Source organism: Trachemys scripta, chromosome 1 (genome assembly GCF_013100865.1).
Source record: "Trachemys scripta elegans isolate TJP31775 chromosome 1, CAS_Tse_1.0, whole genome shotgun sequence".
NCBI classification, from domain to species: domain Eukaryota; kingdom Metazoa; phylum Chordata; order Testudines; family Emydidae; genus Trachemys; species Trachemys scripta.
Genome location: NC_048298.1, coordinates 206,744,107 through 206,757,205, shown reverse-complemented (window position 1 = coordinate 206,757,205; position 13,099 = coordinate 206,744,107).

Below are 13,099 nucleotides of genomic sequence, written 5' to 3'. Positions count from 1 at the left end.
AAGTAAAACAGAAATTTGGATTACTGACACTACCACTGAGGCCTTTAAATATAAATATATGGTAATTATTTACTACCCAGTACTGTACATTCATGTTATGGGTCACCGTTACTGCTGTTTGTCACCCTCTGGTAAGCTTTGCTGGGCAGGAAACAGGAATGTCTAGCTTCTCTCTTCCATGGATTGCATTGCCCCGTCATACACTAGTAGTTGACATAGATCCAGCTGTTTTTATGAATGTTGTTTTCCAGATAACTTACTGAATGGACAGTAAACAATGTATCAAATATTGCTGTGTCAGGCTGTAGTATTGATATCCAGATACTGAGGAAGATTGTTTTGAATAACATGTGTCTTAGTTAGGATGCAGTGTCAGTAACCCACATTATGACAGGTACTAACACGGAATTTGTTTACCCAACTGTAGTTACCGTGTAACTTAATTTCTTTACCCATTTGTTTTTTCCTTGCCTTCATGTTGTTTGCTGCCATTCATTTGCTGATTTTTACCTGTGTGTTAGTTAAACAGTTTAGCAAGGTTATGTACATTGCAAATGTTGTACAGCAATAATACAATACAGCAATAGTACAGCACTAATACAGTTGTTTTTACACAGTAACGAAGTTGAAATTAAATGACAGTTTATCCAGGTCCAGCTAGTGGTTTTTAGCTGATTGTTAAATTAATTGTCCATAGATGGTAGATAGAGGTGTATTTGACCAGTCTCTTATTTATGCAATAATTCATTTTTCTTTTCTTGATGCTTGGGGGTTTCTTCACTGTATACAGATATCTTCTGGTGTCTTTGTGGTATGATAGCTTCTGGTGTCTTTGTTCTTAAGTTAGTTAATATAATAAAGTTGTTTTTGTTTGTTTGTTTTTACATTTCTCTTGTTTTTAGTAACCCAAATTTAATACACAGATTAATTTAGTGTTTACAATGTAATAGGGACCAAGTCTTTTATACACAAGCTATACTTTTGCAATTGTACAGACATTCATTTTCACTTGAGGTGCATTACTAATATTTTATACTGAATGTAATGCTTAACGGCTAAAATAGATGCTCACAATCTTCCATGAGAAGGTGTATTGCTTTCCCTTGCTGAACACTTTGTTTCAGAAAAAGAGTTAGTAACATAATTTTAACAAGCTTTCTAGAGTTACTTTGCTTATGATACCAACTTCACTCTTGTTAACTGTTTAGAAGCACAAACTTTAACAACCACTGCTTCCCATTAACATAACATAACAAAATAAAAGTGTATAAAATTAAACCAACTATAAAATTAAACCAAAATAAATTTTAAATACAGGTCCATGCAAATACTTTGAGGGTATTAAACATTCATGATGCTTTGTTTTGTGTGGGAGCCAAAGGTGGAAACCTGTTGAAATTGTTTGGTTAGCTTTATGAATAAATTGTTAATTTAAAAAATTTTTGCTATCACATTCTTATAACTATATTTAGAAGTGCAAACAAGTTTAAAAAAAAACAACAAGTTTATAAAAACCCAAATAAATTGACATTTTGTTAATATTATCTTTCCTTAATGTTGAAGTTTTCCCTTAAATTTTTTCTTTGAATAACAAATAAAAACAAAACTGTGATTAATAAAAGAGAATTATTTTTGTTTGCAATCTTATTATTTGTTGAGGCAGAAATATATGTACATATATTTATAACTGAGACCTTGTTGAACTTTGAAAAAAAATGGTAATAATAATAATATGATGGTTATACCCCAACCATAATCTTAAAATAGTGTGGTACCACATATACATATATTTTTAAAAGGGTATAAAATTGACTTTTGTTGCAACAAAATAAAAATAATAAAAAATAGTCACGTGACACACAACATACAACACAGGACAACACACATGACATACAGGACAAATTTACAATTAAAAAGAAATGGCGCCAGAATTCTATTCAAAACTATACAAAATAAGGCAAACAAAAACAAAACATTAAAAGGGTTAAACATTTGAATAAACAATTATTACCTTATTTAAAACTTTTAACAAAAATTGATAAAAATATATTAATATTTGCCAAATTCCTTGTATTAATTTCTTAACAAGGAATTTTGCATTACTTTATAATTAACATTATTTTAAAACTCTGCTATATGGAAATAAGAAAAGCCCACGTTTCAAGTATTAGTGAGTGGTTAGGATTAGAAGCAGAGTGTGCATCTATCTTCAAGAAAGTTAGGAATAATTCCAGCTGTTGCATTCCTGAAGGGTTAAAATAATTAATTTACTGGATTTATTTAAAGTAAAGTTTTTACCTTGTTTTCTTTTTGTTTCTTGTTTTGTTCTGTTTTCAATTGCTTTATCTTTTGGAGGTTTCTGTAAAAACTATAACTTTTAACTTTTAAACAAAGAGAGAGCCGAAGTGAGGAGAGGTGGGGGATAAAGGGGGGGGAGAGGTGAAGAGCAACCTAGGAAGGTAGCGAGACCTGAGCCAAGAGAGATTAACTGTATTAAGGTATTTGAAAGTATAGGGAGCAGTCGCGAGTTTAGCAAACTGAGAAAGCATATAAAGGAAAAAACATATTTGTAAAAATATTTGAGAAAGAAGGTTATATTTTTAGATATGAGCGCAGAATGTAGTTCCGTAGGTCAAAGCAGTTGGGAACCTGCACAGTTGGGAACTGCGCCCCTAGTTTTTATCCTGGCTTTGAGAGGAGAATGGCGGTAGTTACCTGCTCTTGTAAAATCTGAATTTGTTCCCTCTGTGTCTGTTGCTTTTGTCTGCATGCCAAATGGATGGCACGAGTGCCTTTTTTTACTGTAGTTAACTGTTTTTGGGCAACTCCATGTGTTAATGCATCACTTCTAGGTGTTAATCTGCTTAATTTTGGTTTTTTACTTTGAAATTCTTTTTTATTCACTCCCCTGCAATCAAGTCACAGCTCCTGTCTTCTAATGTGTTCTGTTTCATTTTTTTTCCTTCATGTGATTTACCAATTCAGTGAAAGTATTGTGTGCTACTTTTTCCATCTGTGCACTTACTTGTCCCATTCTGACAGGCACCAGTCTAGGTTTAATCGGAACCTGGCTTTTATCATAAGTTAGTGGTTGGACTGCAGTGGACCCCGTTTCATCTTTTAATTTTACTAGGGCCACCTTTTCCCACTTCGGGACCCATTCTTTAGGCATAGGGTAGCTACCTGAAGCCTGCTGTTTCATAGAATAGAATATCAGGGTTGGAAGAGACCTCATGAGGTTATCTAGTCTAACCTCCTGCTCAAAGCAGGACCAATCCCCAGACAGATTTTTGCCCCAGATCCCTAAATGGCCCCCTCACGGACTGAACTCACAACCCTGGGTTTAGCAGGCCAATGCTCAAACCACTGAGCTATCCCTCCCCCAATATTTATCACAGGGGACTGCACATGTATTTTTTGTAAGTTCCTTGCAGCTGTTTCCAATGGTTTATTCTGTTCCTGTGCTGGTTGTCTCTGGGCTGCTTGCCACCCTGCAAGGTGGGTGGGAGCATTCCAGGGCTGTGTAGCTTCTTTTGATTCATTTAACTCTTTCTTTGTTACCATTACTTGCTCTGCCAATTTTGTGGTGTGCTGTTTTAACCATTTAACAGGCATGGTTATAGTTTACATTTAAAGACACAGTCTCTGCCCTAGCCTTACAAATTACATTACATGTTTCTTCCCCATTATATTTTTTAAACTCTATGGGGATTTGCAGGGAGGGGCTAAGGGGTTCCCTAGCTCGTCGTTTTCTGTCATGTTAGATCACATATCAGGTGATCTTGGTTATGGCAGAGAGAGCAAAAGCTGCCATTAAATCCAGAGCTGAAGATTGTTTTGACTTTCTCACTCACAAAATGGCAAATCAATTTTGTTAAACACTGGGGCATTCTTTTATTTGCCCCCACACACACTAAAAAAAAACAAAAAACAGTCAAATCTCAATATAAGGTTGAAGAATAAACAAGCCAAATCAAACCAAACAACTTTCTGAGTTACATATTAACCAGTGTTTGAGTAAATGATTGTCTTGACTGATCCTTTAAAAGTAATTCTTGAGCAATTGGAAATGATACAATGACACTAAGGAAATCCACAGCATTTCACACTGGACTAGAGGAGCTGGCAGGGACATTTATAAAATTCAGATCCAAAATTGGCAGTAAGGTCGGTAATCCGTGATCAGCAACTTATGATAGGTCAGAGGAAGTGATGTTTTTCTTCAGTCCCTGTGGTAAAGTACACGTTGTTACTCCTGGGGGAATTCTGTGTCACCGTTCAATGCAGAATTTGCACAGAATTAATATATTAATGAGCTGCACCCTGTGGGCCACTGGTTTCTGGGAGGGGAGACTGAGGGTAAGGGGCAGGTTGCCGGGGGGAGCATGCCTTGAGCTGTTCCAGGGATGGCCAAACCTTTAAATTCTGCTCCGCCCCACCCCACTATCAGCAGGTACGGGTCATCTCTGCCCAGCAAGACAGTAAAGAAGCTGTATGGAGCGGAGCCTGTGGCTGGGCTTTGCAGGGTTGGGGGTGCAGTCACCTGGGCTGGGGGTCGTCCCATTGCTGGGCTCAGGGGACTGTGTGTGGATGTCTGGACCCATTGCTGGGCTCTGGGGGAAAATGGGCACAGTATCTGGGTTGGGGGGAGCCTATGCAGCCCCTTCCACCACCACCCAAATATCCTCTTCCAGTACAAACAGACCTCTCCAGCACCCCCCAAATATTCCCTCCCAGTTCGCACACACCTCCAACACCCTCCAAATACCTCCTCCAAGAGCCCAAATATCCCCTCCCAGTACATACACCCCTTCAGAACTCCCAACTGTACCCAAAAGATCCCCCATTCCTCTCCCCACAGCAGTGCCCTCCTATTTGGGAACTTGAAATATGGTAACCCTATGCGGTGTAGTAAGTTGAGGCCCTGAGACATAAACCTTTGGTATCAGAGGCCCGGTATGAGGCCTGAACTGAAGTAATGGTCAAGATGTTGCTAACATAAAGCAAAGTTAGGCTGTGAGCCAGAGGCAAGCCCTACTCACAGAAGTTGGCAAGAGGAAGGCTGCTAAAAGAACGTGTGGCAGGATGGCACCAGAACAGCCAGATACGAACACATCCCACACCGCTAACAAGGAACAGGCAGACCCAGCCTAAAGACAGTATAAAAGGACAATATGATGGATAGACTAGACTTATTTGGTTGAACCAACCTGTACCAGGAGAAAGGCAACATCCTAATGCATCGAGGGGCTGTACCTCAGTGTGTTCAATGATGTGTAACTTGTTTGTACCTGGGTATAAGAATGCATCCCTGAGTGGACGTTTTTGTCTGGCCTAGGGGGCAGTGGAGAGTCCTGCCACTGACTGAGCCGGTCCATTGTCAAGGGGCACATATTCATAGTATGTCCTGTAGAGTCTGCGGGGAACTATTACTGTGGTTAGTTTGACAATAAAGCTGGCCGGGTGCCTTTGTACCTTATCGGAGTCTGTGGTCATTGGAGGTTCTCTCGGGGTCTGGTGTGCCGGCGATCTGCAGAGCCGGGGCAGCACACAGGTATCACACACCAAATGCATGGACATTGCATGGACACTGCCTGAGGTGGAGTGTGACCAACCAGGTGTGGCCAAGTGATCTCTAGTCGCAGGCCATAAGGAGCAGGTCCTTAAAAGGGGAAGGGGACATGTGCTCAGGAGTGCACTCACAAGCTTGTACCTCCCGTGAAGGTCCTTCGCCCGGACTGCCTGGCCAGTGGTTCTCTGCATTCCATTCCATCGTGCCTTGGGAAGACTTACCTTCATCACACCGTCCATCACTGCGCTATGGGACACTTACCTTCAAGGATCCTAACATCTCCAGTGCCGTGCCTGTCTTAGGAGCATGAGTATGCGAGTGTGAGTGTGACCCCCCACTTCTTTTGAGCTTAGCTATCAGTACAATAAATGTGCTGCTTTCTGCCAAACTCTGGTGGGTCATTAGTCCTCCCTAAGCTTACTAGCTGGCCCAATTTTGGGTAACATTAATGGTGGAGAATGCGGGCAGCTTAGTGGAGGATTTGACCCAAGAGTAGGGGTCCCCTCGTGGCCCCCGGTGGTCTCTTGAGTGGGTCCGGCTCGAGGCTGCGTGAAAATGTGGTAGGCTAGCAATCCACTGCAGGGAGAAAAGGACGCCACTGTTGAGTGCTGGTGTAGGGCAAGGAAGAGAATTAGATGTAAAGCCCCTGGTGCCCCCTAATAGCTTCTTGAGAGGGTCCGATTCGAGCCTGTGTAGAAGGTGGTAGGCTAGTGACCCACTGCAGGAAGAAAAGGACGCCACTGCTAAGTATGCCACTGTGGGGCGAGGGGAAGAAAAAGGCGAAGCAGCCCAAGCAAGAATAGACCCCCCACTTGGGGAGTGCTGCCGCCGCCTGGGCGGTTGTTAGAATGGCTCCAAAAGAAAGGGGCAGACCCCTGTATGCCAGGGGTGGTTCCACCTGGGAGTACAATTCCTGACTTGGAGAAGGAACGGGGTATGTGGAAGGCATAGGCTCTGACTGCTAGTGCCCAGGCATCTTCCCTCTCTGTAGCCGCAGTACAGGTGGGATTTTGAAAAAAAAAAGTGTGAAAATTATGTGATACAGATAACATTATGGGATGGAGTTGGAGACAGTTGCATACTGGGAAGTTGACCCCACGTTCCCAGTCACCCTGCACGACTTGTTTTGGCCCCATCGTGCATTGCCAAAACTTCCCAAAAGACAAATGTTGGCGAGTTGCACACCTAGCCATGGTGCACCATGCTCTGTGTTGGTACAAGCACTTCTGGTGAGTACATGCACTCCCAACACAGGCTACCAGGTCTGCATATGCACTACCTATGTACTAGCTGTGGTGGCTGTATCCAACATAACTTTAGTCAACATAAGTCTCTAGTGTAGACATGGTCTTAGTTTGTAAGGTCTTTGATAATTTCCTGAAATCTAGATCTTCAGTTGAACATGCTTCCTATAATGTGGTTTCTGCCTCCCGTCTACCCTCTTGTGGCCAGAGGTCACTCTATGGCCCCCTGCCTCTGTTTTCCTCCTTCTTCAGGGCTCCTTAAACACACTCAACATAGTGCAGAGGAAATTAAAACATTCCCCACTTGGGGTCCAATTTATTCTGTCCTCAAGTACATGCCGGCCTTCCAGCTCTCAACCCCCATTCAGTATCTCTCTCCCCTTAGTTGGAGGGGGTTTTCAGCCCTCTGTCTCAGAGCTAGGTCACAGTTCAATGTCTCTGCAGGAGCCAAACTTGCTCCCTAAAGCTGCTGCTTCAAGCCAGTACTAGCTCCTCAAGCTCCTGCTGCCTGACCATCTCCCCCTCACTACAGCTACCCGCTGCTCTTTTAGGGGAACAGCTACTCTCACAGGTGTACCTCCTATGGTAATCAGGGTTGGTTAGTACCCATCCCTCCACCAAGGCAAGCCACCCTGTTACACTGCCTTTTTACATTGCTATTATGCCTGGATGATTCCATTGCAGTGTTGGGATTCAATTTACCTTATTAGCACTTGTGCAGTATAAGACACAAATGTGTAACGAGATCACCATACTTTGGGAAGAATCTGCGTGACACAGATGTGCAGATAAGTTCACGACGGATAGGTCCATCAATGGCCATTAGCCAGGATGGGCAGGGATGGTGTCCCTAGCCTCTGTTTGCCAGAAGCTGGGAATGGGCAATGGAGGATGGATCACTTGCTGATTACCTGTTCTGTTCATTCCCTCTAAGGCACCTGGCATTGGCCACTGTCAGAAGACAGGATACTGGGCTGGATGGACCTTTGCTCTGACCCAGTATGGCCTTTCTTATTTTCTTATGACATTGAATAGGGCCAAGGTCGCAGCTTGTTTATTGCTTCCACACACCTGTTGCCAAGATGGCTCTGCAAAGCTTCCACCGCTTCCCCATACCCTAACGCTATCACAAGGGCAAGAGTTTCCTTTTATTTAAGGTTACTTCATAAATCTGGGGGAAAGGAGAGGAATGGGCACTAATGCAGAAATCCTCTTGGAAGCTGTTGTTTTTTAGAGTCTACCTTTTACAAACTTCAGTTAGGCTGGGTCAGGATTTTCTCAATACTTACTTTGTGCCAGGACTTGCCAGGGCTGAGCCCCGGCACCTCTGGGCTGGCAGTTCATAGCCCCGGCACCTCTAGGCTGGCTGCATCAGTTATGAATGTAAAAAAAATTGCTTGAGCCCCAGCACCTCTTTCATTACAAATTAAGCACTGGACAAGTGACAATATCTCAGGATAGCTAATTTGCTAATTCTTATGCATGGGCCAATCACATTTGTACATCTTAATGAGGCAGGAAAGGCTCTAATGCAATACATTTGCCATATGCTGTAATATTTTTTTTTGTCTGTTCCACATGGGTATTGGAATCAGCTTCATGTGCTAACACGGACACAACCAACCATAAAACTTCGACCCATGTGGGTTGTCCCAGTAACTGTTAAAAACTTTCTTTTTAAATATGATAAAAATAATATAAAATATACATGTGTACTCCAACTCCTCCACTGGGCACCATTATTTGAATCTGAATGAAATCAAACAAGAAACAATGTTCTTGTCTAATTCAAGCAAGGAATTCACATAAGTGGGATTTTTCATCCATATGTTCAGTGAATGCAGGGTGTTGGCACACATCCTGGGAACAGATGGGCCCTTATTGACTCTTCTTAGAAAGAGCTTTCAAAAGCCCAAGGCCAGCTTTCCATGTCAGCAAACACACAATTGCACTTTCAGTCATGTTTGAACACATGTGATTGTCTTAAAATTTCCTGATGACAACTTCAGTAAAAAGGTCTGCTGGGGCTGCTGATGTAGCCTGGGAGGGAAAGCAGGATGTTTTAGTGGTTATTTTCCCCCCAGCTGGGCAATTACGACTTCAGGGTGTGCTGGCATCTTTCCTCTAGAAAAGAGAGACTTGGATGGCTAGGATTTCTTCGATGTCTGAAACTTTGGGAAGTCTATAAATACAGCTAAGATACACGTGCCTCCTGCCCCGATGTCACAAAATTCCCACCAAATACAAAAGGGGCCAAGTCCTTCCATTACATTTAAATGGTGATGAGTACTGAAAAACGGTGTGAACAATAATAGTGAAGATTCAGTGAAAGAGAATTGTTTTGGTTCATCAGCACCATACGTACCTTTCTATTGATAACAGAATTGATCATCAATAACAGTAATCACTGACTTGTGGGCTCTACTGTCTTGCTCCCAGGTGCATCTTCTCATCCAAGTGTCTTGCCTGACATATCAGTCTTATCAGTAGTTCAGCGTCCAGGCCACATTGATTGTGGTTCTTTTCTGTGTGCATACCTTAATTGGTGGCACTTTGGATCCTGGGTCAAGTTGTCCAATTCATTCTGTCCTCCATGGAACAGGAAATCCCATGAAGCTGCAGGGGCTAGAGCTATCTCTGGAGAGGCCTTGGGTGCACAGATTCCAGGGACCCTACCTCTTCCCTCTACCAAGCCACTGCTCCTGAAATACTTCCTCAAGGAGAGGCGGCAGGTTCTACAGTTTTCAGAATGGAGAGAGGTAAATAGTGGTGTCCCCCAGGGGTCTGTTCTGGGACCAGTCCTATTCAACATATTCATAAGTGATCTGGAAAAAGGGGTAAACAGTGAGGTGGCAAAATTTACAGATGATACAAAATTACTAAAGATAGTTAAGACCCAGGCAGACTACGAAGAGCTACGAAAGGATCTCTCAAAACTGGGTGACTGGGCAACAAAATGGCAGATGAAATTTAATGTTGATAAATGCAAAGTAAAGCACACTGGAAGGCATAATCCCAACTACACATGTAAAATGATGGGGTCTAAATTAGCTGTGTGACAAAATTCCTCCTCTATCTTGGTGGGTCCTGCGTTTATTGGCGGATTTTCTTGCCTCAGAGATTCACCATGTGGGTTGGGGAACAGCCCAGAGACCTTCCCCTCTGGAAGAACCCACAGTCCAGGTCAATTGGGAGGTTTGGGGGGAACCCGGGCCCGCCCTCTACTCTGGGTTCCAGCCCAGGGCCCTGTGGACTGCAGCTGTCTATAGTACCTCCTGTAACAGCTGCATGATAGATAGCTACAACTCCCTGGGCTACTTCCCCATGGCCTCCTCCAAACACCTTCCTTATTCTCACCACAGTACCTTCCTCCTGGTGTCTGATAATGCTTGTGCTCCTCAGTCCTCCAGCCGCACACCCTCTCACTCTCAGCTCCTTGCACCTCTCACTCTCAGCTCCTCACACTCACACCACAATCTGAAGTGAGCTTCTTTTAAAACCCAGGTGCCTTGATTAGCCTGCCTTAATTGATTCTAGCAGCTTCTTCTTAATTGGCTCCAGGTGTCCTAATTAGCCTGCCTGCCTTAATTGGTTCTAGCAGGTTCCTGATTACTCTAGTGCAGCCCCTTCTCTGGTCACTCAGGGAACAGAAAACTACTCATCCAGTGACCGGTTTATTTGCCCTCTACCAGACTCCTGTACCCCACTGCTCTGGGTCTGTCACAGCTGTTACCACTCAAAAAAGAGATCTTGGAGTCATTGTGGATAGTTCTCTGAAAACATCCACTCAATGCACAGCAGCAGCCAAAAAAGTGCACATAATGCTGGGAATAATTAAGAAAGGGATAGATAATTATCTATTATAATAGGACAGAAAATATCATGTTGCCGCTATATAAATCCATGATATGCCCACATCTGGAATACTGTGTGCGGATGTGGTCACCCCATCTCAAAAAAGATATATTGGAGTTGGAAAAGGTTCAGAAAAGGGCAACAAAAATGATTATGGGTATGGAACGGCTTCCGTATGAGGAGAGATTAATAAGACTGGGACTTTTCAGCTTGGAAAAGAGACGGCTAAGGGGAGATATGATTGAAGTCTATACAATCATGACTGGTGTAGAGAAAGTAGATAAGGAAGTCTTGATTACTACTTCTCATAACACAAGAACTAGGGATCACCAAATGAAATTAATAGGCAGCAGGTTTAAAACAAACAAAATGAAGTTGTTCTTCACACAGTCGACCTGTGGAACTCCTTGCCAGAGGATGTTGTGATGGCCAAGACCATAACAGGATTAAAAAAAGAGCTAGATAAATTCATGGAGGATAGATCCATCAATAGCTATTAGCCAGGATGGGCAGGAATGATGTCCCTAGCCTCTGTTTGCCAGAAGTTGGGAATGAGCGACAGGGGATGGATCACTTGATGATTACCTGTTCTGTTCATTCCCTCTGGGACACCTGGCATTGGCCACTGTCAGAAGACAGGCTACGGGGCTAGATGAACCTTTGGTCTGACCCAGTAGGGCCATTCTTATGTTCTTATGTACAGTGCCGAGAGGGTGCCACAAAGGAAATGACTCTGCCTCAGGCTATGTTAATGTTTTTGTGGATTTCCTGCATGATGTTGGCTGTTTGGTAGGAAGGATATGCTTCCTCTCTGAATCTTCCTCCAGCACCTCACCTCATCCAAGATAACTGTTCCAATGCATGAGTCTTGACTATGGGTAGTCCCCTTTGAGTCCAGGGAAAGTGTCTCTGAGGCAGCTAGGTAGGGAGACATTCGCCCTGTCAAAGTGGAGCAGCCCTCTGTACAAACACATAGGATTAATTCTTGCTTTGATATTTCAGCTTTCTTTCTTGTCCCCTGCGCCATCTCTAGTCATCACTTCCCTTTCTGCTTGCATTCAAGTTGGTTCGTCCAATTTTGCACAACATTTCTCTAGCCTCCCTCACTGTACAGCATTTTGAGATAATTTGTTTGAAGGACGTTATGCATTAGTACGTTGAATTGTATGGTAGGGTAAAAAGCTAATTACAAACAAAGGATTTTCCATAGTGCACGAGAATATTGATCCTTCCAGTGTGGTTTCCTGCTTCTGATGGTGGCTGATAGGATATTTGAAAGGAGGCAACAAAACAAACCAACCGATAATGCCCTTGGCCAATTGCATGACACTGAATACTAGAGAAAAATGTTCTCCTTGACCTTTGCAGCAATCTGTGTATTGTTTGAAGCATAAGATTTTATTACACCACTTAAGGATGTGGAACAATAAATTTTATTATCAGTTATAAAACTACCCAGCCAGTTTTAAAATTCAAGCTAAATATTTAACTCCAAGATCTCCTGTGACAATGAATAAATTACTGGACAGGCTCTGCACTGTGTGAATAAATATTTTCTTTTCTTTCTTTTAAATGTCTTTGTCATTTAATTTCATTGAATGACCATCAGTTCTCATATTTTTTAAAACAACCAAATCCATCAACATGATTGAGGTTGTCCTTTTTAACTGACTATGAATTGTTATTTTCTGCTACACAGGTAGCACAAAGGGAGTGGAAACTGCTCGGATCCCCTCTTTCTAGGAATTTCCCTAGTATGAGGGAGTCTCTAGTGGGTTTAAAGCCACAACTCCAGCANTCTTTCTTGATGTTTTTCTGTTTGCTGTATAGGATGCTGATCAGGTGGTTCCTCAGTTTCTTTGATAATGTATGGCATAATCTCTCACTGTGGTCTGTGCAGTATGTAGATAGCAATGGATTTTTCACCTTCAGTCCATTTGGTATGATGTCCATCCGTTTGCATTTGGAAAGGAAGATGATCTCTGTCTGTATTTGTGCAAGTTTCTTCATGAGGTTGATAGATTTCCATTCCATACGGCTAAATGCAGTGCCTTGCATGGTGTCAAGTATCAGAGGGGTAGCCGTGTTAGTCTGAATCTGTAAAAAGCAACAGAGGGTCCTGTGGCACCTTTGAGACTAACAGAAGTACTGGGAGCATAAGCTTTCATGGGTAAGAACCTCACTTCTTCAGATGCACTTCTTCTTGCATCTGAAGAAGTGAGGTTCTTACCCACGAAAGCTTATGCTCCCAGTACTTCTGTTAGTCTCAAAGGTGCCACAGGACCCTCTGTTGCTTTTTACAGATTCAGACTAACACGGCTACCCCTCTGATACTTAACTCCAGCATAGAGGCTGTGTCTGGGTCAGGGAGGGGCTATGGCTAGAGTGTACTGCACCTCAGCTATCTTCAGATGAGAGATGGTTGCTT